The sequence below is a fragment of the Giraffa tippelskirchi genome, chromosome 2, assembly GCF_054371585.1.
Source record: "Giraffa tippelskirchi isolate mGirTip1 chromosome 2, T2T-mGirTip1v1.2.pri, whole genome shotgun sequence".
Lineage (NCBI taxonomy): Eukaryota > Metazoa > Chordata > Mammalia > Artiodactyla > Giraffidae > Giraffa > Giraffa tippelskirchi.
This window is the reverse complement of record NC_137276.1, coordinates 39,886,748-39,907,788: the sequence shown is the minus strand read 5'-3', so window position 1 is coordinate 39,907,788 and position 21,041 is coordinate 39,886,748. Positions and strand designations below refer to the sequence as shown.

Below are 21,041 nucleotides of genomic sequence, written 5' to 3'. Positions count from 1 at the left end.
GCAGATTGAAATACCTTCTGCCTTAGTGGAATAATGGCCAACTCAAGAGCTTCTGGGGAAGATTTCTATGGTAAAGCTGCTCCCTAAAATTTGGAACATTAGTCAAAAGGCATCAGACCAAACTTTGGAATCAAAATGGAATGTGCTTTGCTCTTCAAATACCACTTATGCTGGCATTAGAGAAAGCTGGGGGTAAGTCAAATATCCATTACTGGGCAAACAGCTTGAAGTATGTTTATTTTCTGGGGTTCTCCCTGTATGTATTAGTCAGAGTTGGTCAGAGGCTAACTGCCTCTTTTATGAGCCTCAAGGGTAGCTGCCCTCAAATACGTTCAACCACATCAGAACTCAGAAATGTCATTTGGGAGGTGGTTCATCTGGATGAAGAATTTAGAAAACAAAAATCCTACCCCCTGCCAGGTCACTGGATGCACCTCAGTCATGGTCCCAGGTCTAAGCCAGTGCTCATCCTTCATGTTTGGATTGGCTTAAAGTTTAAAACAACATTTAGTTTCAGATAACATATTTAAAACTTTGGCTGTGTATTCTTTTCTGGAGCCACAACTGATCACACTTGTTTTTTTGGATACAGAATGCATAGGGATAAAGCTTTAGGACAACTCAGCTATATCCGTATCTGAAATAATGAACAGTAAATAATAAAGTGGCTACATTAAAACTTTTCATTTTATAAAAAGACCCATTTCAGTATTCTTTTAAATAGTACTGAAAGTCTCTGGGGAATCTAACATCACACTTAATTTACAAAACTCAGAACTATAAATAAGCAGTGTATAGCAAAGAGTCAGACACGACTAAGCGACAAATTTTTTTTCACTTTCATAGAGGGGGTACATCTCTCTCTTTTTCTCTCTCTCTCTGTCACTCACTGTCCATTTGTGTGTGTGTGTGTGTGTGTGTGTGTGTGTGTGACTTTAAGTTCTCATGATGTAGAACAGCTATTACTTTTGGCACACCATAAACTCATTTCTGACAAGTGACTTTATCAATAGCCGATCTTTTTTTAAAATTGGAATTCTGGTCAGTGAGTGCCTTTGAAAATGATATCATTAGCAAGTTCAGCTGTGGAAAGGCAGCCCAGTAGAGCGGTCAGAACACAGGCTAGCTTTGAATTTTGCATCCCTGAAGACTTCTCTGATACTAGTTAAGGGTAAATTGTAAAGTTCTTATTATTTATAAATGTCATGTCAAGCTAACCTAGTGATATATGGATTCAAATAGCAATCAATAATGTATCTAAGTTTATCTGTAAAGCTCAGCATTCTGGAAGGCTCTTTTGCAACCACACATCTGCCTGAGAAGTCTCCCTTTATGGTCCTGAGGTTCTGTAGGTCTCCACCAGTCTACCAATGCTCAGAGGCTGTGGAGAAAAGACAGAGTGTTTTCAGTGACTCCATGTTCTTTGTACACTGGTGCCCTGTCTTTGTTCAGCCATGAGGCAATGGAGATAAGGGAAGAACTAGGTTTTTAAAATCTCCTGTGGCTCTGTCTTTCCTTCAGCATCAGCTGATCAGCAGTACAGTCACGGAGGCCAAAGTTATATGATAAATGAAAAAGGCAGAGATTGTCAAAGATCCCATAAATTCAGACTGAATGTGCCATCAAAAAGTATTGGAGAGAGAGGGGACCTCGAAGTACTGGCTTTTCCATTAATACCACTCACATTCATTAATTAATCATTTGTCTCTATCATTTTCACCATTTAAGTCCCTATCATCTCCACTTGGTTGGTCACTAAGATATGATCATTTTACCTTTGAAATATTTTAGTCTATCCCTTTCTCTTCATTCTCAGGGTCACTGGATTAGCTTTGATCTCATTTAAAATATGGCTCCTTAATGGTCTTCTTTCCTCCTTTATATTATTCTTTCAATCCATTCTTAATACTGGCAAAGTTATTTTGCAGATGAGACAATATACTCTGTCTTCCTCAAGGCTTCTAAAGGATCTCCTTCTACATAACACATTCCAAACTCCTCACCCTGGTCCTCAATATTTCCCATGATGTGGTTCCAACTCACTTCTCACATCTTGTTTGCTCAATTTTGTTACATAAGGATGCAGTGTAAATTGAGTGTTGTTTTCTTTACTCATTGGTCACATTCTTTGACTAATCCCTATGACTCAATCAAATATTTTGATGTTAGTGCTAGCCTAGATATTTTGAGACCTGTTATGTGATGGAAATGTCAGGCTTAAGCTAACAAAGAGAGGTCATTTAAAAAATACAGTACTAAATCTGTATCTTTGGGCTACAAAAACCAGTAAAATTTTATCAATATGCTTGGAAATAAAACATTACCCAGTGCATTGAAAAACAGAGCCAAAAATATCTCCTGGTCTTGGTTTTACTAATCAGTTTTAGTGGAAAAGTCTTCCTCTACCAAGGATCTGTTAATATTTCCAGGAAACAAGTCCCGAAGCTCTTCTTTCCTGGGATGTATTGCTCAACTGTGAATTTCTAATGTAATGAGTCCAGAGATTATAAGTGAAGACCAGAGGAGATAAGGAAAATCACAGCTTGAGGAATCCCCAAGTAAGTAAGTAATATTAGATCAGCTGTTAAAATGAAATAGGAGCATTCTGAAGCTTGGTTGGCAAACACAAAGGCAGAAGGTTTAAGCGGACTTGAAAAAAACCCCATTACTTTTTAATAAATGAGCATATGCTAGGAAGTTAAATACAGAGTTCTGGGGGCTGCAGGCAATGGGAGCCATTATGTTAGAAGATCATGTATTTTAGCAAAAGAGTCAGAGTAAAATCTGCTAATCCCATTTTTTAAAACCATCAGGATGGAGTTAACATCTCCCATAAATGATATACAGCATATAAATGCAAAGCCAAGTACTCACGCCTCACTATTAAATTCACGTAACACCCTCCCTTTCCTCAAAGAACATGTATTTTACACATGTCATCTCCGTTCATCTCTCGCCTCATTATGAAAGCCCAGAGGAAAAATGATGAGTGACTCAGTCAAGGTCACAGCGTGATGAAAGTGCTTGAGAGCTGGAAGAGAACCCAAGACACTCCATCCAGTGCCATGCGCATGAATTTACACTGCTGGGTACGGCAATCACATGCGTGTTTAAGTGATATCAGCGCTAAATGGTAACAAATGTAACGCTTCCCACTTAGGATGTGTTCTTGGCTAACTCTGTTGGAAAATATATGGAGATTTTGCCATAGTAAAAAAAAAAATTTTTGAGCGGTTTAAACAAAAATGAACAAGATCCGAAGCCAAGAATATTCCCACGCCCACTTTTTCAAGGGCGGCAGTGGCTCCAGCAACCTTGCTTTATGGTTGCTGTGAAGTGTGAAAGCAGAATGGCACAGCTCAGGTATTCTTTCTAGAGAGAAGCATCAAATTCCTGTAAGCAAAACCGTGTCCTGCAACAGAATGTAATGCCACATCACAAACCATTCGGTAAAGATCAAAACTCGTTTACACCATGGTGCACTCAAATCTCATAGCTGCCTAACCAGGGTGTCCCTGGGGTTGGGAAATGTGTAGGCACCGCCGGAATTGACAGTTGACCAGCACATTGGAGCCTGGTTCCTTTACAGGTGGAGAAACACTGAACTCTGCTAGGAAAGCTCTTCAGAAAGAAAGAAGACATGAGCATTCCGTGAAGTTAGAGACTCCCGAGGAGTCTGTTCTCTATGTCTGTGAGTCTGGTTAAATCACTGAGATTTAGGCAAGTGTTTGTTATCACAGCACGTTCAGTCTAATAGACACAGGCCTGAGATAACTTTCTTGTCATAAGGGAACTTGAATATTTATGACAAATACGTTCACTTTTTTTTTTCTGATCCACTTCTCAACTTCTCACTCTTAGAACACAGGGATAAGATTGTAAAATCTTAGTCAATTCTTTCACATGGACTATAAGACCATATGTTTGGTATTCCAGTTGCGTAAAAATAAACATGCACCTTTTCCATAGAGGCCCTGTAATATTTGTGTGTCTCTATTGGTCATGCGCCTTGTTCTTTACTTGAAAAAAAACCCCAGCTGTTTCTCTACCTTAGAGTCTTTCAAAATGTGCTTTGAGGGCTTCCCTGGTGGCTCAGTGGTAAAGAATTCCCCTGCAAACGCAGGAGACATGGGTTTGATCCCTGGTCCAGATAGATGCCCCCATGCTGAAGAGCAGCTAAGCCTGTGTGCCACAACTCCTGAAGCCCACTTGCCTAGAGCCCATGCTCCACACAAGAGAAGCCCCTGCAATGAGAAGCCCACGCACTATAACAAGGAGTAGCCCCTACTCTCCGCAACTAGAGAAAAGCCTGAACAGCACAGCCAACAAAATAAATACATAGAATTTTAAAAATGCACTGAGATTTATTTGACATCCCATGGATTTCATCCTTCCATTTTGATAAACTAATCATCCACAACATCTGTGAAAACATCCCTTCTCACCATGGCAGCATCAGGGATTTTTTTTTTTAACTGAACTGTTAATATGACATTTCTGATGTCAGATGTGTTCTATTACAATATCTATTGTATTTTAAAATCAGGCTTTCAAGCATAGTACTATACCAAAGGTAACTGTCAGGCAGAGATTGTGGTTACATGACTTTCCCTTCTGAATGAAACCATAAAAGGCAGTAGAGCAACAAGGACACACTGTGTAAAAGGTCCAGACAATACAAGTGGCTGAAGTCTCACATAATTAAAAAGTCCCAACACTAATTTGTATTGCTTTGAGGATTTATTTAAAAATGAATTATTTAGCTTTTTAGAAAGCCAACTTCATTTCTAAGAAATGCACAAAAGAGACAATTATTACTACAGTCGCCAGTGGAACAATATAAGTAAGTATAAGGAATGTAAAAATAGCTTCAAATTCATTGTTCATTTGACCTTTATTTTGCTAGTTAAAATGATCACACTTTGGGATTCTCTTCTTAATTGCTCTGTGAGAGCCAAACTGTGCCTTTTCTATGTGCAGGAGCCTTAATTTTAGATTTGAGTAACCCCCTAAAATGATGTTGATGGAAGCATTTCATTGCTAGTAGCCAAAAGACACAAGTCATAGTTCTCAAACTGAGTGTTTGATGGTAATTGAAATTCACTTTCAGCATCGCCCACATTTTCTTAGTTCTAACATTCTCGGCTTTCATGGTAGTGATGTACATTCCAAGGACACGAAAAGAACCATTTTTATGTATGTTCCTATCTATCTAAATGAATGTGCATGGAGAGACAGAGAGAGAAGAAAGAGTACACATATTTTGAACATTTCGGATATGACTTTAAAAGCTCTTAAGGGAGGTTAACATTTGAATACCATTTCCTTCAGTTTATAATTATTTACATTTTTTTCACTTGTGATTTTTGAAGTGTCGATAACTTATCCTTTCATTCTATGTACTTCAGGTTGAGCACCAAACGAAAGTGACAGTTTGGATCTCTAAGGGGATGTAGTAATAATTTTGCTATAGAGAAAATCTGTGATGAGATTTAACCTATGACTATGAACATTACTCTTCCAAGATAATGAAAATACACAGAAGGAAGGAAGGGAAAAAGGAAAAGTTTCCATTAGGCTGTATGGGAAGCTTCCTAATGCCAGGGATTGATTCCTGGTCTTATTCCCCCACATTCACTTGTGCTGTGCTTGGTGCATTGTGGATGTCAATAAATATTTGTTGACCAAATGACAATTTCTTAGTGACTGACTGGAACAAAAGTTTTGTCATTGAAACAATGACTGATTTTTAAAGAAAGGTTTATTATTATTATTATTATTATTCTGCTTTTGGCCACACCATGTGGCATGTGAGATCTTAGTTCCCAGGCCAGGGAGAAAACCCACACCTTCTGCAGTGGAAGCACCGTGTCTTAACCAATGGAGCACCAAGGATGTCTTGAATGACTGATTGCTCATATCTTTGACCGGGCATACAGTGCAGTGAAGAACTGGGGGATAGAAGTTTATGACATCTTTGTTGTTCTTAGGGTATAAGAAATGTTTTTCTGTGCATTCTTTGCACCTTTACAGGTGTCCCAACTGAGTGTGGTGGGCATATTTAAAATACTGACTGCCTACACTTTTAATACCACACTACTCCCTGCTCACCAACTTTCAAAATACTATAACCATTCCCGTGTCTGTCTCCTTCTGTGGGTCAGGGATGAACAAATGATAGCAGGAAGCATGATCTCACACAAGGACAGAGGGAGAAGGGCCTCCACCCTGGGACAAACCCTAAGTCTAAGGTTCCCATTCTTTGGGACTCTTTCTTCAACTTCTCTGACCTTTTGAGCTCTGGACTTTTCCTGCCTTCGTCTTAGCTACCTAGCTCCCTGAGATGGATTTGTCTTCCTGCATTTTCCACCCATCCTCTGCTCTGACTTAGAGGAAGTGCCTCATTCTCTCTCTCTCTCTCTCGACCTGGGCTTTTCACTCACCATCTGTTCTGATCTTGGCCACCTGACTGAGACTTGAGCCCCATCTCCTGCTGCCTACACCCCAGCTGACCCAAGCCGATAAGACAAACATCAGCAGAGCCAGTAGAGACCCAGGCACAGAAAAGGGAGGTCTGTGTGGATTATAGAGATTAGGGAAGATTTTTCAAGGGAAGTGGAATTTCAAGGGTGGATTAACTCTGCTTTTCCTTTTGCTGTTGGTACAAATGTTGCATGAGCCCACATGTAGTAAAATGGGACTTCTGTAAGCTAAAATATTGAGGCTCTTCATTAATTCACATCAGCCTTTCTAGTTTCCATATATTATAAGGTTTTTTGGTTTCCCTTGTAGACTATAAACATTCTGTGATTTGAATTGGCTGGGCATAGGATTCTAGGTATGCTCCACCTCCCTCCTCCTTCCCTCCTCATGCACGCCTATGCTTACTTATTTTCTACCTTCTCGGATCAGAGTTGGGAAGTTCAGCTCCATGTTGGGGTTCCTCTTGGGGAGCCATTGAATGGGCTGTGTCTGCCATATTGTTTGTGGCCACCCACACTACTTACTGAACCAAACTTTCTGAGCACCTGGGTCAGGGGGAGCCTGGACCAGGGTTGAAAAAAAGTTCCCAGGGCCAAGTGGCAGGCCTGCTTTGGCTCTGCCTGGCCTGATTCATGGCTTGGAAGTGGAGCCACAGAACTGGGCCAGGAACTTTCTCCTGCTCTTAGGCCTGGTAGGCATGGCTTAGTGACAGCGATGTGTGTGGAGGGAGGATGTGTACTCTGTTAGCAGAGACTTTTGGTAGCCCCTGCAGTTGTGGAGTGGCTCCCTAGTCTTCCCATCCATACCGTCCTTCAAAGGGGGCTCATCTCTGACCTCCCATAACCTCTCCACTCCCTTTTCCGGTGCACCTTGTAGAGTTCAGTCTACCTGCCATGGCAAGTAGGAATATCATGAAGTTGCAAAACTGCAGTCTACTGTGGTCTGCGATCTCAATCCTAGGGGATTTTGTAAGGTCAACTGCACTTTGTGTTTAAGAAAAGTATACCAGACCTTTGGACTTTTTGTTTTCTCACTTGGAAACCAAATGCAGAGGTTGGGGGGCAAGGAAATAACTCAGCGGGGCCATGATCTTGGGTGCAGGCATCCCGTGATGACTCCATGTTCACTGATTTTTGGTCACTTCTGCCAGCAGAGTGGCTCAGTCTAAGCTACTCTCCATCGTTAACATTAGCAGTGGTGAAGGTACAGGTAGGAGAAAGTCCTAGAGCAGGAAGCAGGTACCCAGTGGGAACTGTGAGTCCTCGGGCAAGGCACATACTCTGTCAGATCCAGTTTTCTCACTTGTGTGTAACACAAGAGGCATGGCTGATGCTTCTGAAAGTCCCCTCCATAGGACCAGTCCTGGATTTATAATCTTGACTCTGGCTTCAACATTCCTCTGAGTCCATGTTGTCCCTTGATTTTTCCATGCTGCTGGCACTGTCCACTGTGGCACTTTCAGTCTGGGTTGGATAATGTGTCTTCTTCCTTACCTCTGCCTGTGGCTCATTATTTATTTGTTTATTTTTGGCTGCGCTGGGTCTTCCTTGCTTTGTGTGGGCTTTCTCTAGTTGCGGCAAGCGGGGGTTGCTCTTTGTTGTGGTGCACGTGTTTCTCATTATGGTGGCCTCTCTTGTTGCTGAGCACTGGCTCTAGGCATGTGGGCTTCAGTACTTGCAGCTCAAGAGCTCAGTAGCTGTAGCGCACAGGCTCTAGAGCTCAGGCTCAGTAGTTGTGGTACACGGGCTTTGTTGCTCCTTGGCATGTGGGATCTTCCTAGACCAGGGCTGGAACCCGTGCCCCTTGCATTGGCATGTGGATTCTTAACCACTGGGCCACCAGGGAAGTTCCTGCCTATGGCCCATTATGATGGAGAACATTTGTTACACCAGAACATAGATACCAAAGGCATATCAAGAAGTAGTACAAACAGATGAGGGAGCTTCTCAACAATAAACCAAATGCTTCCACGTTCTATCCCAGGACAGCCTCTCTTGGGGCTGAAACACTATGTTCCATGTGCTGGTTGGAAACCTTGCACTGAGGAATCTTGTTGCCTGGATGGCACAGGAAAATTGCCCTCCCTGCTCCCCTGCTGTGCATCTCATTGGGCAAAATAAATCCATCCTATCTTCCTCTTAGGTATGTTTCAACGGTGACATGGACTAATATTTTGTAAAGTGTTTAGAACAGTGCCTGGTACATAGTAAGTGCTTGTTTAATACCTCAATACTTTGAAATGTTAGTAGGTGTCCTATTACAAAAGAAATAAAGAGATCTCCAAGTAAAATAAGTTTGTTTGGAAAATCTGGGTTGATCAAATTAAAACACATTTTTTTTCCCCTTTAGTGTAATACTTAAAACATGTAGTGTGCTACTCTGCAGGAGAATTTTGAAACTTCCTTGGAGATTGTGGAGAGTATAAGGTATTATTTGGAATTTCCCAAGCTCACTTGACTATAGACTTGTTTTCATTAGACACTGTGTTCTCAAGGAACTCAAGTGTGTCTTTTAGTTGTTTTTGTTGTTTAGTTGCTTAGTCGTGTTGGACTCTTTGCGACCCTGTGGGACGTAGCCTGCCAGTCTTCTCTGTCCGTGGGATTTCCCAGGCAAGAGTACTGGAGTGGGTTGCCATTTCCTCCACAAGAGGATCTTCTTCACCCAGGGATTGAACCCTCGTCTCCTGTATTGGCAGGAGGATTCTTTTCCACTGAGCCCAAGTGCACCTCATGGAACACAATTAGAAATGAGGTTTCAGGCACATGGAGGCAGTTCCCCAACTGTTCAAGATTCATCAGAGGTTTTCTTCTACTGATTTGGTCCTCATACTCTCATTCTGCAGGGGGATATCTGCCACTTGCTATGCTGTCCTCTATTTCTTTTCATATTTGTATAAAATCTGCCTTTTGTATTTATTAGAGACCCCTGGTAGCTCAATGGTAAAGAAACTGCCTGCCAATGCAGGAGGCTTTGTATTTATATTTTTGCTTGAGCAATTAGTTGCTAATTTTAAAGATTGAAATAGCTTAGTTGGAGGCACCCTGTTGAAGGAAGCAACCAACCCTCAGTCTCTACTGACTCTGAGTTAGCACAGACTGCCTCAGCCTACTGCAGGGCCCAGCGAACTTATCTCTAACTGTCCCCAACCCAAAAGCAAAACGCTGAATTTATTAAGAAGAAGAGGTGGCCTGTGAGCTCCTGGGATTAATGAGAGCCAGAAATCTGGCTCCATGATGCTTAGGATGGTAGTGTTTTTGTGTAAGTTAGAAATTCTTCTCCCCAAACTCCTGCTAAGACCTTCTAACTACCAAATGTTCTTACCTGTTACCCAGCTCCAATATTCAATAGGGCTTCCAGAAAGCCAAGTCGGCAGCTATAAAACAGATGAAGGTGTAGGGCTAGATCTCGCCAAAGTCACATGCTTATTGACTTTGTGCAAGATCTGTTTAGAGCGAAAAGAATTAGATTAGGGATTAGAACCTCCTAGAACCTAGGATTTGAGTGGCCCCTTATTGCTCTCAGAGAAAAGCCCCATACATTAGCCAAGCAGTCAAAACTTTTCCTTGGGACTTTCCTGGTGGTATAGCGGCTGAGAGTCCATCTACCAGTGCAGGGGACATGGGTTCAATCCCTGGTCGGAGGAGATTCCACATGCCGTGGAACAACTAAGCCTGTGAGCCACAACTACTGAATCTTTGAGCTACAAATACTGAAGCCCAAGCACCTAGAGCCTCTGCAGGCAACAAGAGAAGCCACTGCAATGAGAAGTCTGTGCATCACAACTAGAGAGCAGCCCCCACTCTCTGCAACTAGAAAAGCCCACACGCAGCAAAGAAGACCCACTGCAACCAAAAATAAATAAATATATAGATAAAAACAACCAATATGAAAACATAGAAGAGCTGTAAGCTTTGTTGAAAAAAAAAAGAAAAAAAGCTTTCCCAAAGCGGGCCAACCTCTCTTCTCTCCCTCACATGTCAATATAAACCTTCATCGCCACTCTTCTGGAATCACCATCCTCACCAATGACACCCAGGACTTTGTTGTCTCTAAATCGTTGCTTGAATAACCTTTCCATGTGTTTGGTTAATCTCATACTTATTTTTAAGACCAAACTAAAAATGGTCACACTTGCTTTCCCAACTATGCCCACCTACTCCCTGCCCATAGGAAGATACGGGATTCCCTTTTTCTATTTTATTTCTCTCTGCGTAATAGCTCTTGGTGTAGACGTGATCTCCATCCATAGAAAATAATTTATTTGAGGGCAGGGACTGCATTGTTTTACTCATGTCTCTGGCCACATCTGAACAAGTTTGCACTAAGAAATATCTGCCAAAATCAATCAGTTAGAGTCACTGCTCCTCTATGATGTGGTTTCTTTAGTGTCAAAATTCAACATACGTACATCTGTGGGGAGCTATTTATTTTGCTTTGACTTATCATGACTTAGTCCCCTCTGGGCTAATTGTTCTGCAGACTCAGATGATTTTCTTATTTTTCTAAGCTTGCTGAATATGGAACAGTGTCTATATGCTTAAGAATGGCATTCAGGGCCCTCCACCATCTGGGCTCACCATACCTTTGAGCACATGGAGAAAGGCTGTAATCTCTCCACATTCCCTTTGGTGAACAGCTGGATCTAAAGCAGAATTTCTCCATCTCAGCGTAGTAGTTACTGTTTTGTGCAGAGTCACTTTGTTGTTGATGGCTGTCCTGCGCACTGCAGGGTATTTAGCAGCATCTCTGCTTCTACCCACCAAATGCAGTGGCATCCTCCCTAACTGGCTCTTCCTCCTGAGACTGGGATAAGCAGGAACAGTATATCTCTAGACAGTGCCACTACTATTTAAGGACCGCTGATCTAGAGGTCTCCAATGTTTTGCTCTGAATCTTGGGATAAAATGGCTGATGCCAGTCTCTCTAACGCTCAGGTGATATCTTGCTTGTCTGGAACCAACTGGGAAGGACTGTCACCAGAGTTAGGCAAATGCTCTCTGAAAAGAGGGAATAGGCAATGTACTGTCACTCACTCGTACGGTCAGAAATAGGCCATGATCCAAGTGACATAAACCAAAGAAAAGCAGAGAGGTAGTTAGATCAGTGGTTTTCAGAGTCCTGTTCATCATGAACCATATCTTTTGAAGAAAGGATTAAAATAGAAACTCCTGGGCTATTCACTGGATGTATTTATTGAAATTTGGATGTTTTCACGATGCCCAAGGGGATCATTATGTATCCAACACTGTGTTGGACAACAGTGCTTACTTATTTATTTTAAAAATATTTATTTTTAAATAACTAGGTACAGTTACAGGGCTTCCCTGGTGGCTCAGATGGTAAAGACTCTGCCTGCAATATGGGAGACCTGGGTTCGATCCCTGGGTTGGGAAGATCCCCTGGAGGAGGCATGGCAACCCACTCTAGTATTCTTGCCTGGAGAGTCCCATGGACAGAGGAGCCCGGTGGGCTATAGTCCATGGGGTTGCAAAGAGTCGGACATAACTGAGCGATTAACACATACACACAGGGACAGTGTATTAATGGCGCACACAGAACGTGGCTTCAATATAAGAAAAAGTACTCTACCTTAACTTTGTTTTCTTTTTTGTTTGTTTGCTTTCTCTCTGTATTTTAACTTAACTGCCTCCTAATATAATCCATATGTCCTAGAAAAAAAACAAATCCCCACTAGCATGTGAGGTTCGTTGGGCATACTTGGGTGAGTCTATCCACCCTGGTACCTGGTGGGTGTTGGATCCAAGTTTCTTTCTGCATGATGTGGGCACCCAGTGCTGTTGCCATTCCCTTTGCCAATCTGCATGGTCTGCACTTCTTTTTTCTGACCCAGGAAGAGATATTTTTGAGACTTAGAAGGAAAAGTAAAAAGAAAAGAAAGCTCAGATAAGGTACTCTTTGGCAAAAGAAGAGGATAAAAATGCATTCTAATTGCTTGTTAAATGAGTTATCTTATCGGATTTGGGTCTGTCTTTCTATATGCGAAGCCCCAAATTCTTAACCCCCAGTTCCCCAGAGAGAGTGCAACACAGCAGCTCAGAACTTAATAGATGGACAGATTGTAATTTCCTTCTGTTCTGAGAATATGTATTTCTGCATCATTTGCCATCTTCTCTTGTCTGGCATCACTGCCAGGCCCACTGTTGTTGTTCAGTCGCTAAGTCATGTCCAACTCTTTGAGACCCCATGGACTGTAGCACGCCAGGCTTCACAGTCCTTCACTATCTCCCAGAATTTTCTCAAATCCGTGTCCATTGAGTTGGTGATGCCATCTAACCATCTCATCCTCTGTCCACTGTAGGAAATCTGTAACTCCTTAATGATTGGAATTCAGTACTGTACAACCCATTGGCCCACTAGTTTGGGGCAAAAAGATATCTGGATGTTGACCTGTGCACTAAACTATGTGGAGAATTTTCCTACAGTCCGTAAGAGATGGGGAATGGAGGAGGGGTACCCAGACACTGCATGAACCCCTAGAAAGCATCTCCTAGCACCCCTGCTTCCTGGGAACTGAAATAACTGGCACTGTGGAGCTTGGATGAAAAAGACAGAACACAGAAAATGATGCCAGAGGAGAGCTCTACTGAAAAGATAAGCAATCCAGATTCTGTTGGAACTGTATCTCCCCAGTTTAAAAACAACCCCATCATTAGAACTGCAGAGCCAACACTAGGAAATGTAAATAAAGCTATATCCAGTAATGCGATACCTCCAGAGGCCTATCCTGACCTCTGCAATAAAATCTGGCCCCAGTCCTTTCAGATTTGTGTTTCTAGGGTCTTTTGTTTTTGTTTTATTAGCACGCTTGTTCCTATTTGTCAAGCAGTTAGGCTGGTGTCTGGGTGTTTACAGATTTTAGGGGTGTAGGTAAAACACCAAATGGGGATCTGAGACCCCAGTGCAGGAGAATACATTTTTCACAGCTGTTTGGTTGAAACTTGAGACTGGAGGGAATCTCTCTTTTTAGCCAGCCTTGCCTAATATTCTGGCATCCTACAATTTTGTATACTTTTTAAGGAAAAGGAAAAGGAAAGTGGGAGGGTGGGAGGATTTGTCTTTCATTATCTCTGCTGGAGAAGAGAGGAAATGTGGTGTTTTATTCATAGGCAAATTTTTCTGGCAAATCTTTTGAAAGTTAGTGGGATTTTATAGATCCTCTCTGCCCACACCACCCCCTCTATGTTAGCTGCTCTCCATCAGAAAATCTTTGGTAGATAGAATTATTGGCCTTGATTCTTTGTCCGCACCCTTTATGGCATGTCTTCTGTGGCCCCTCCCATGAAAGGCAGAGTGCATTTTTCTACCACTGGTGACTTGCTTTGGTCAATAGGGTATGGGTGGCAGGGACCGGGTGGCAGGGACCATGTGCCAGCTCTGCAGTTGGGCTTTAAGAGGCATCACTGCTCCCATTTCTATGCAAAAAGCTTTCCCCAGGGAGCTGCCACCCCCTTTCTCAGGCCTGGATAAATGCACTGGGAACCTGCAGCCTGGAGCCAAGTGCAGCTGGATCTAGAGCCACTTAGCTGAGCACAACAAAGATGGGCCAATACCCAGCTGACCTGCAGACCTCTGAGCAACAATAAATGATTATTGCTTTAATCCACTGAATTTCAGAGTGAATTACTTGTTAGGCAATGCTCTTAATCCACTTAATCTCCCCAATTCACATTTTAATTCTCAGCTCAGTATGTTTAAGGATGAATGAATCATTTTTTCTGGACACTTCAAAATGCTACAAGGGCTGGTTCTATACGTTGGCTTCACTGACAACATGTTGTTAGCCACCAGCTTCTGTTTTAATGAAGAATGACTCAGGGGAAAAGTCTACAGCTTCTGATCTCTACATCCATCACACTGAGCTTTTGTATCAGACAGTCCAGTCCTAGAGTGAAGTCAAGCTTCTGCCACTTAATCACTGTGTAACCTCGGGGAGCTCATGAGCCTCTCTGAATCTCCATTTCATCATCTGTTGAGTTTGCTGGGAGAAAGTAGAGATAATGTGCATAAAGTGCTCTGCCCATCATAATTGTTATATAAATGGCAGCTGTTATGTTTGTGAAATAAATCAATGAATGCTAGTTTTTGTCAGTAGCAAACATCTGGTACTTTTTATAAGGTTTTAATACCTACCTCTTTCTTTCTTCAAATATGGCACCTTCCTTGAGCTCCAGCTGGTGCCTGTCTGAGTCTGATATTGCATGTCATCACTATGTCTTCCTTCCCTAGTCCCTATCCAGTAAACTCCTTCACAGTGGTTATCAAGCAGTAGACCTAGCTGTCTTGGTCAGCGGGTGCTGGTCAGCAGCAGTCACAATGATAATAACAGACATTGAGTGCTTACTAGACTTTGCCAGACAAGGCACTCCCCACTGCAGAGACAAGCAGGAACCAAAGCAAGGTCGTGGGTCCCAGACCCTCACATTTCCCTTTAGATTGAATCCATTTTTGCTGAAAAGAAGTGGGAAAGGAAGACATTCTTGAAGACCTAAACAAGATTGTACCATCCAAAAAGAGTTCAAACTGGAAGAGATTGAGACAGCATTCACTGACATGCTTAAAATTTTCTCTTCCCAACTACCCAGTGCAGTGATCAGAGATGAAAAAATTAAGAAACTACATCTCCTTTGCACATCTGAAGAGCAATGTGAGTGTGTGCAAATCTGTGATGTGGTAATAATAACAGTACAAACACATATAAATTACATGCTGAATACTCTGCAGGCATCATCTTATTTAACCCTCAGCAAGCAGCCCAATGAGGTATACCTTTCTACTGTGGTCTTTTCCTTACTTCTGTAGACACCGACTTGCAGCTAAGCTCAATTATTGCTCCAAGGTGTTTTGACTGGGAGGTGATGAGGTTCCCAGACAAGGTGATTCCAGAGCCCAGATGCCCCCAGACTCCAACATACTGCCTTGTTATTGCTCTGACATTTTGTGTCTATGTCCCAAATTCATCCATTCATTCCCTGTACCATATTCATAGGTCAAATGGTGCCATTCCATTTCTTTTCCCTAGCAATGCTTAAAGAGAGCATTTCTAGCATCTAATTCCTATTGAGGGCTGATTTTTTTTCTCTTGGGAGCTCCAATACTCTCAAGACTAAGAAGGGACTAAAGGGAGCATTTGTTATCATAGATTATTCATAGTAAAGAATTTGCTGCACCCAGAACAACAAAGATCTGTTTGTGTGTAGACTGCAAGGGTAGCAATTGTGTCCCACTGAACACCATAAGCAGAACACTGAGAAATGAGCTTCTCCTTGGGCCCCATGGAGTGGTCCTCAGTAACAACGTCTCATAGATAGAGTTTCTGGATCCTTCTTAGCCCTTCCTCTGCTGCTTTTTCTGAACAGCCAAGGACTCAGCATTATCAAAGATAAAAGTCAGTTATGCTAAAAGGAATCCTTAAAACACTTTTTAAAAGACAGATATCAGTATCTATTTTAGTACAACTTTTTGGTCTGGAAACAGTGTCTTCATGAACCTGAACTTCCACACACTTGGCTTCTTGACTGGGTATGAAGAGGCCAAAGAACAATCAATGGATATCCAAAACAGCCCTCTTGTTTTAAGAAACCTGAATCTTAGCAGTTTTGTGAAAGAACAAACTTTTCTTTTTTGGGGGAGTCATTGCCATGGGGTAGATTTAATCATGTTGGGAATCGATTTCTGTTTAATGCTGACTGTGGAAGATTGAAGATAGCTTGGCATTTTCTGATTCTTCTCCCATGGAGCAGAGGGTTCTAGCTCTCCATTTAAATCTGAGTTGGCTTGTGATGTTTTGACCAACAGAGTGTGTGGAGGTGATGCTGGGCTGGCTCTGGGCCTCATGTTTAAGAGGATCAGCAGCTTCTGACTTGGTCTTTTGGAAGATCAAGGCCTCATGTGGGAAGTCGGCCCTTGCTGCGGTTGCCAGGCTGTGGGAAGCAGGAGGCACATGAGGATCCTGGCAGGTGAGTTGCCACAAAAGGAGTGAGAGAGAGATGAGAGAGATGGAGGGAAGGAAGGAAAGAGACAGAAAGAGAGAGTGAGAACATGCACTGTGGCATCTATTAGGTGAGTGAGAAGCAATTCCAGAATCTCAGAAATAGATCCTCCAGCCCCAGCTGGGATCAGAAATAAACCACCAGAGTGAACTCTTCCTAAATTCCCAATGAAACTGGGAACAAAATAAAACAGTTGCTTTAAGCCACAACATTTTGGAGTTGTTTGTGACATGGTAATAGATAACATTTTCAACTCCTAAAGATCATTGTAGCAAATCCTAAGACAGTTCTCTGGCTCTCAACTTGGATAAAGCAATAATTCTTCAGATGTTAGGACTGGAGGGTCAAAGACATCATCAGTTCTGATACGTTTATTTCACAGAAGAAATTGAAATCCATAGATGTGAAAACAGCAGGTAGGGCGAGGGGGTTAACTGCTGTTCTAACAACCTTGGGACAACTTTCCCAGATAAGAGCATTTCTTGGTCTTCAAGTTTCTTGTGAGGATATTTACTGCTGCCACTAAATTCAGAATCTCTCATTTTCCTCACTCTGTTCCACGGCAGACAGGGCTCCCTCCAAGGGACCATGTCTAGTCCAGGTTCTGGGAAACCTTCCTTCCTTCTTCCACCTCATCCAGGAGCAGAGTTCATTCAACTTCAAATGCAGATACAAAGGACATTGTGATTCATGCTATCAAGTTTCCCTCCCTCACAATAGGCGCCTGGGCTGTCCCCGGGAAGCCAAGAAAAGGCGAACCCCAGGACAGGATGGGGTCAGGCTCCCACATTATCTGCCTGGGTCCCGGGTCCCTTGGGTTCATCCCACTGCTGCTCACATGTAGTAAGTCAAAGCTCTGGATTTCGCCTCCACCAGCCCCGCCACTGCCCCCACCTCACGGGCTCACACAGTTGTGTTTCTGTGGCCGTGTGCTCTGAGCATAAGTTAACCACCTCACTTTTAAGTTCACAACGGAGGGGTAGCTTGCAGGAGACCCAGTTTAGCTGACTTCCCTTAGATTAAACCGCTCTTGGTGGAAAAACCTCTGAAGAAATAACCTCTCTGTTATTCTCTGTCTTGGTCTAACTGAGATCCAGAGTAAAGTAGTCTCTATTACACTTGCCCCAGCCTTACTCAACACAAAGGGACTTTAGCTTTTAGAGACTAAATAGTTTTCAAAAATGAGGGGGAAAATCCCCAGTCGTGCCAATGATGGGACTCAGGCTTAGTGGGAAAATTGGGGAAAATATTTAAAAGTTACTCCCCTGTCCATGAATATGATAAAAAAAAATATAAACCTTAGACTAGCATTTTGCAGAGTGGTTCAAGGACCATTTGCACTGGAATGACATGGGACACTTGTTAAAAATAAAGGTTCTAGAGCTCCATTCTGGACCTCCTAAACCAGGTTCTCTGGAGGTGGAAATATAAATTTTCATTGTTTCTCCCAGTGGTTCTTCTGCTCATTGAAGTGTGAATATGGCTGCCTTAGATTTATTTTACACACACACTTCATGAAATATTTTCTGAGAAGTCTGTGCAAATTTCAGTTATGATTTATTGCTCCCTTCCTAATTCTTTCATGTGCACATGTGTATAAACATACCCGCATGCACATGCGCACACTCAAACACACATAGAGACACACACTTGTTTTATAAACCTCTAATGGGAATGGGGAAAGGGGGTGGAGGCAGACTAATTTAAATCTTTCTGTGTGGTTTTTGGACCTCAGCACTCACCCATCCCTCCACTTTGCCTTATCTGCTCCCTTGAACATTTCTTTTTTTGCATGAAACATTCCCCGTTTAGGGTTTCCTGCCACAAGGGAAATTCCCAGGTGCAAGAACTTTCAGTCAGCCTCAGGAAAGACTCTGATGTGGATCTTTGAAGATGGAAGAACTTAAATATTAGAGGATCCACCAGGTGCCAATAGAGTTGAATGGGAATCCCAAAGAGGAATTTGTTTTCAACGTAAATACTAATAATATAGTAATTGTGAAGTGAATATTTATAGTGTGTGGAGTGCTCTGATCAGCGCTGCCCTGGCTGTCTTGTGGGTGGGTGAGGCAAAGTAGGAAAAAATGGGAAAGCAGGGACCTGGGGAATTTGTGTTGAACAGGCATTGCTTTCTGTCCTTCACCCCTGACAGTTCTTGGTTCCAGGCCTCATACTCATTAACCCTTCACTAACGGAAACGTCTGCAAGTGGTCCTTCACATTACAGTAGAGAAAACCTAGAACTGATTAAAAACTTGGAAACGCATCAGGTAAGAACACCTTTCATTCCTTACATGTAATGAAACAGCCAAGTATTGCTTAAATATATCCATTTTTCAAGATTGAGCTGAATGACAGATTCTCCATGAAGCACTTACCACATTACAAATACTATTATTATACTGTGAGTTTTTTTATAGTTTATGTAGTTATACCATTATACATACAGTATGTATGTATATATAGAGAGAGAAAGCTTAGTTGCTCAGTCATGTCCAACTCTGTGATGCTATGAACTGTAGCCCACCAGGCTCCTCTGTTTATGGGGTTTTCCAGGCAAGAATACTGGAGGAATAGCCATTCCTTTCTCCAGGGGATCTTCCTGACCCAAGAATGGAACCCAAGTCTCCTGCACTGGCAGGCAGATTCTTTACCATCTGAGCCCCCATATACAGCTTGAAGTAATATTATGCTGATTAACATTATAATAATATTAGCTACTGTTTTATAGAGATGAGGCTTCCCAGTTGGCACTAGTGGTAAAGAATCTGCCTGCCAATGTAGGTTAGACGTAGGAGACATGAGTTCGATCCCTTGGTTGGGAACATCCCCTGGAGGAGGGCACGACAACCCACTTCAGTATCCTTGCCTGGAGAATCCCTTGGACAGAGGAGCCTGGTGGGCTACAGTCCATGGGGTCACAAACAGTCAGACACTACTGAAGTGATTTAGCACACATGCACTCCTGCTATTTTTAATATGCTAGTAGTGTTATGTGTATTAATACCTATAACAATATTACTACTATCCAATTAAAATAATACTAGCCAGGTAATAAAACCAGCCTCAACAATAATAACGGCTACCGTTTATTGAGCACTGACCAGACGTTATGTCCAGTCGCAAGCATGATCTCATCTAATGTTCCCACTATTCCATAAAGTGGTTGGTTACTCCAAGCGCTCTCACTTTGCATATGAGGAGATAAAGTTTTTCCCAGCCAGAAAACAGTGAGGCAGTGATTTGAACCCAGAACCCATTTTCCCCCAATTAGCAGGTCACCCCTCCTCACCCTTTGGGTCCAGACTGTGGTCTGCACTTTGACCGGAACACTTGATCACCATCTGCCTTTTCTTAGAGTGATTTATGAGTTACCAGCTCCTGAAGGGCAGAGTGCAATTTATATCTGAAAGCTTCAGAACCCTCAGCCCTGTACCTTGAACTTACAGATAAGCGCTGTTCAAATGTTCAGAACACCGCATAAGTGCTGTTCAGATAAGCACTGTATGAATTGGTTAAAATTCCACATTGCCCACAGGGTCAGGCTTGTTGGTAACAGTGGCGGCCCATCTTCTCTGGTGTGCAGTTCCAGGAGAGCATTGATTATTTACAACTTGTTTCTAGTGATCACAGGATTCCCATGCCTGTTTTCAGCAAGGTCCAAGGCAACCGTTATCCCATCATTTGCAAAGCGTCAATCAGATTTAAGATGAGTTCCAGTAAACTATATAATAATAATGAGAACAGCAGTCACTGAGTGCTTCCCACATGTTGAAAACTATGCTAAACTCTCTGCAAAATTAATCTCGTAACCCTTATCACAACTCTTTGAGGTAGATATTGTTATCTTTTTTTCTATAGATGGAAGTTGAATAACCTGCCCCAAAATCAGCCAGCTGGTGAGTTGCAGTGTTTGGATTTGAAATCCAATTTGACTCCAAAGTAAATGCTTTTAATCATTTAATCACTCTTCTAAACAACTCATTCTTCCCTTCCTTCTTTCTTTCCTTCCTTCCAAAAATATTTAATGAATGCTTCTTCTTCACTGGGCCTCTGTAAGATGAATGATGCAAAGATGAGCTGATAAGACACTTTCCTTTCCCTAAAAAGTATTGGGGAAAATCAGAGGTGAAATAAGCAGTTATAAAATATGAGAGTGACAGCTCCGATAGAATAGACAGTGTTTTGAGAGCAGATGCATAACAGCCATGATGCCCGAGTACCTGGCTCTTGAAGATCCCTGAGTCTTCACACCAACCATCTGGGCTGAATGTCAGTAGTCCGCTTTGTATGTGACGATGCTGAGTTTCAGAGAAGTCAGAACAATTGCTCAAGGCCACACAGACATCAAGTGGCAAGCTTGCCATAAATCCCAAAGTTTGTGCTTTCCTTACCAGGCCAAGTTACCCGGGACTAATACAAAGTAAACTAACATAAAACAGCCACCTTTCTCCATAGTGGGCAATATGTTTTCTACTAAATAAAATAGTTAAATTTCCTCCTACCCAAACTATAATTTCTCCACACACTTCAGAAAAACAAAGTCCAA

At 42.3% G+C, this 21,041-nt stretch overlaps 1 long non-coding RNA gene across 1 annotated transcript in view; it reads left to right on the top strand.

Moving 5' to 3' along the window:
- LOC145532178 (uncharacterized) overlaps positions 1-20,453 on the top strand; it is a 31,691-nt gene extending 11,238 nt beyond the window's left edge. The window contains exons 3-7 of the long non-coding RNA XR_014073054.1: positions 5-192; positions 2,430-2,558; positions 16,300-16,460; positions 18,646-18,762; positions 20,354-20,453. This is a non-coding gene — a long non-coding RNA (uncharacterized LOC145532178). The remainder of the gene's footprint in view (positions 1-4; positions 193-2,429; positions 2,559-16,299; positions 16,461-18,645; positions 18,763-20,353) is intronic.
- Positions 20,454-21,041: the final 588 nt, after the last annotated feature.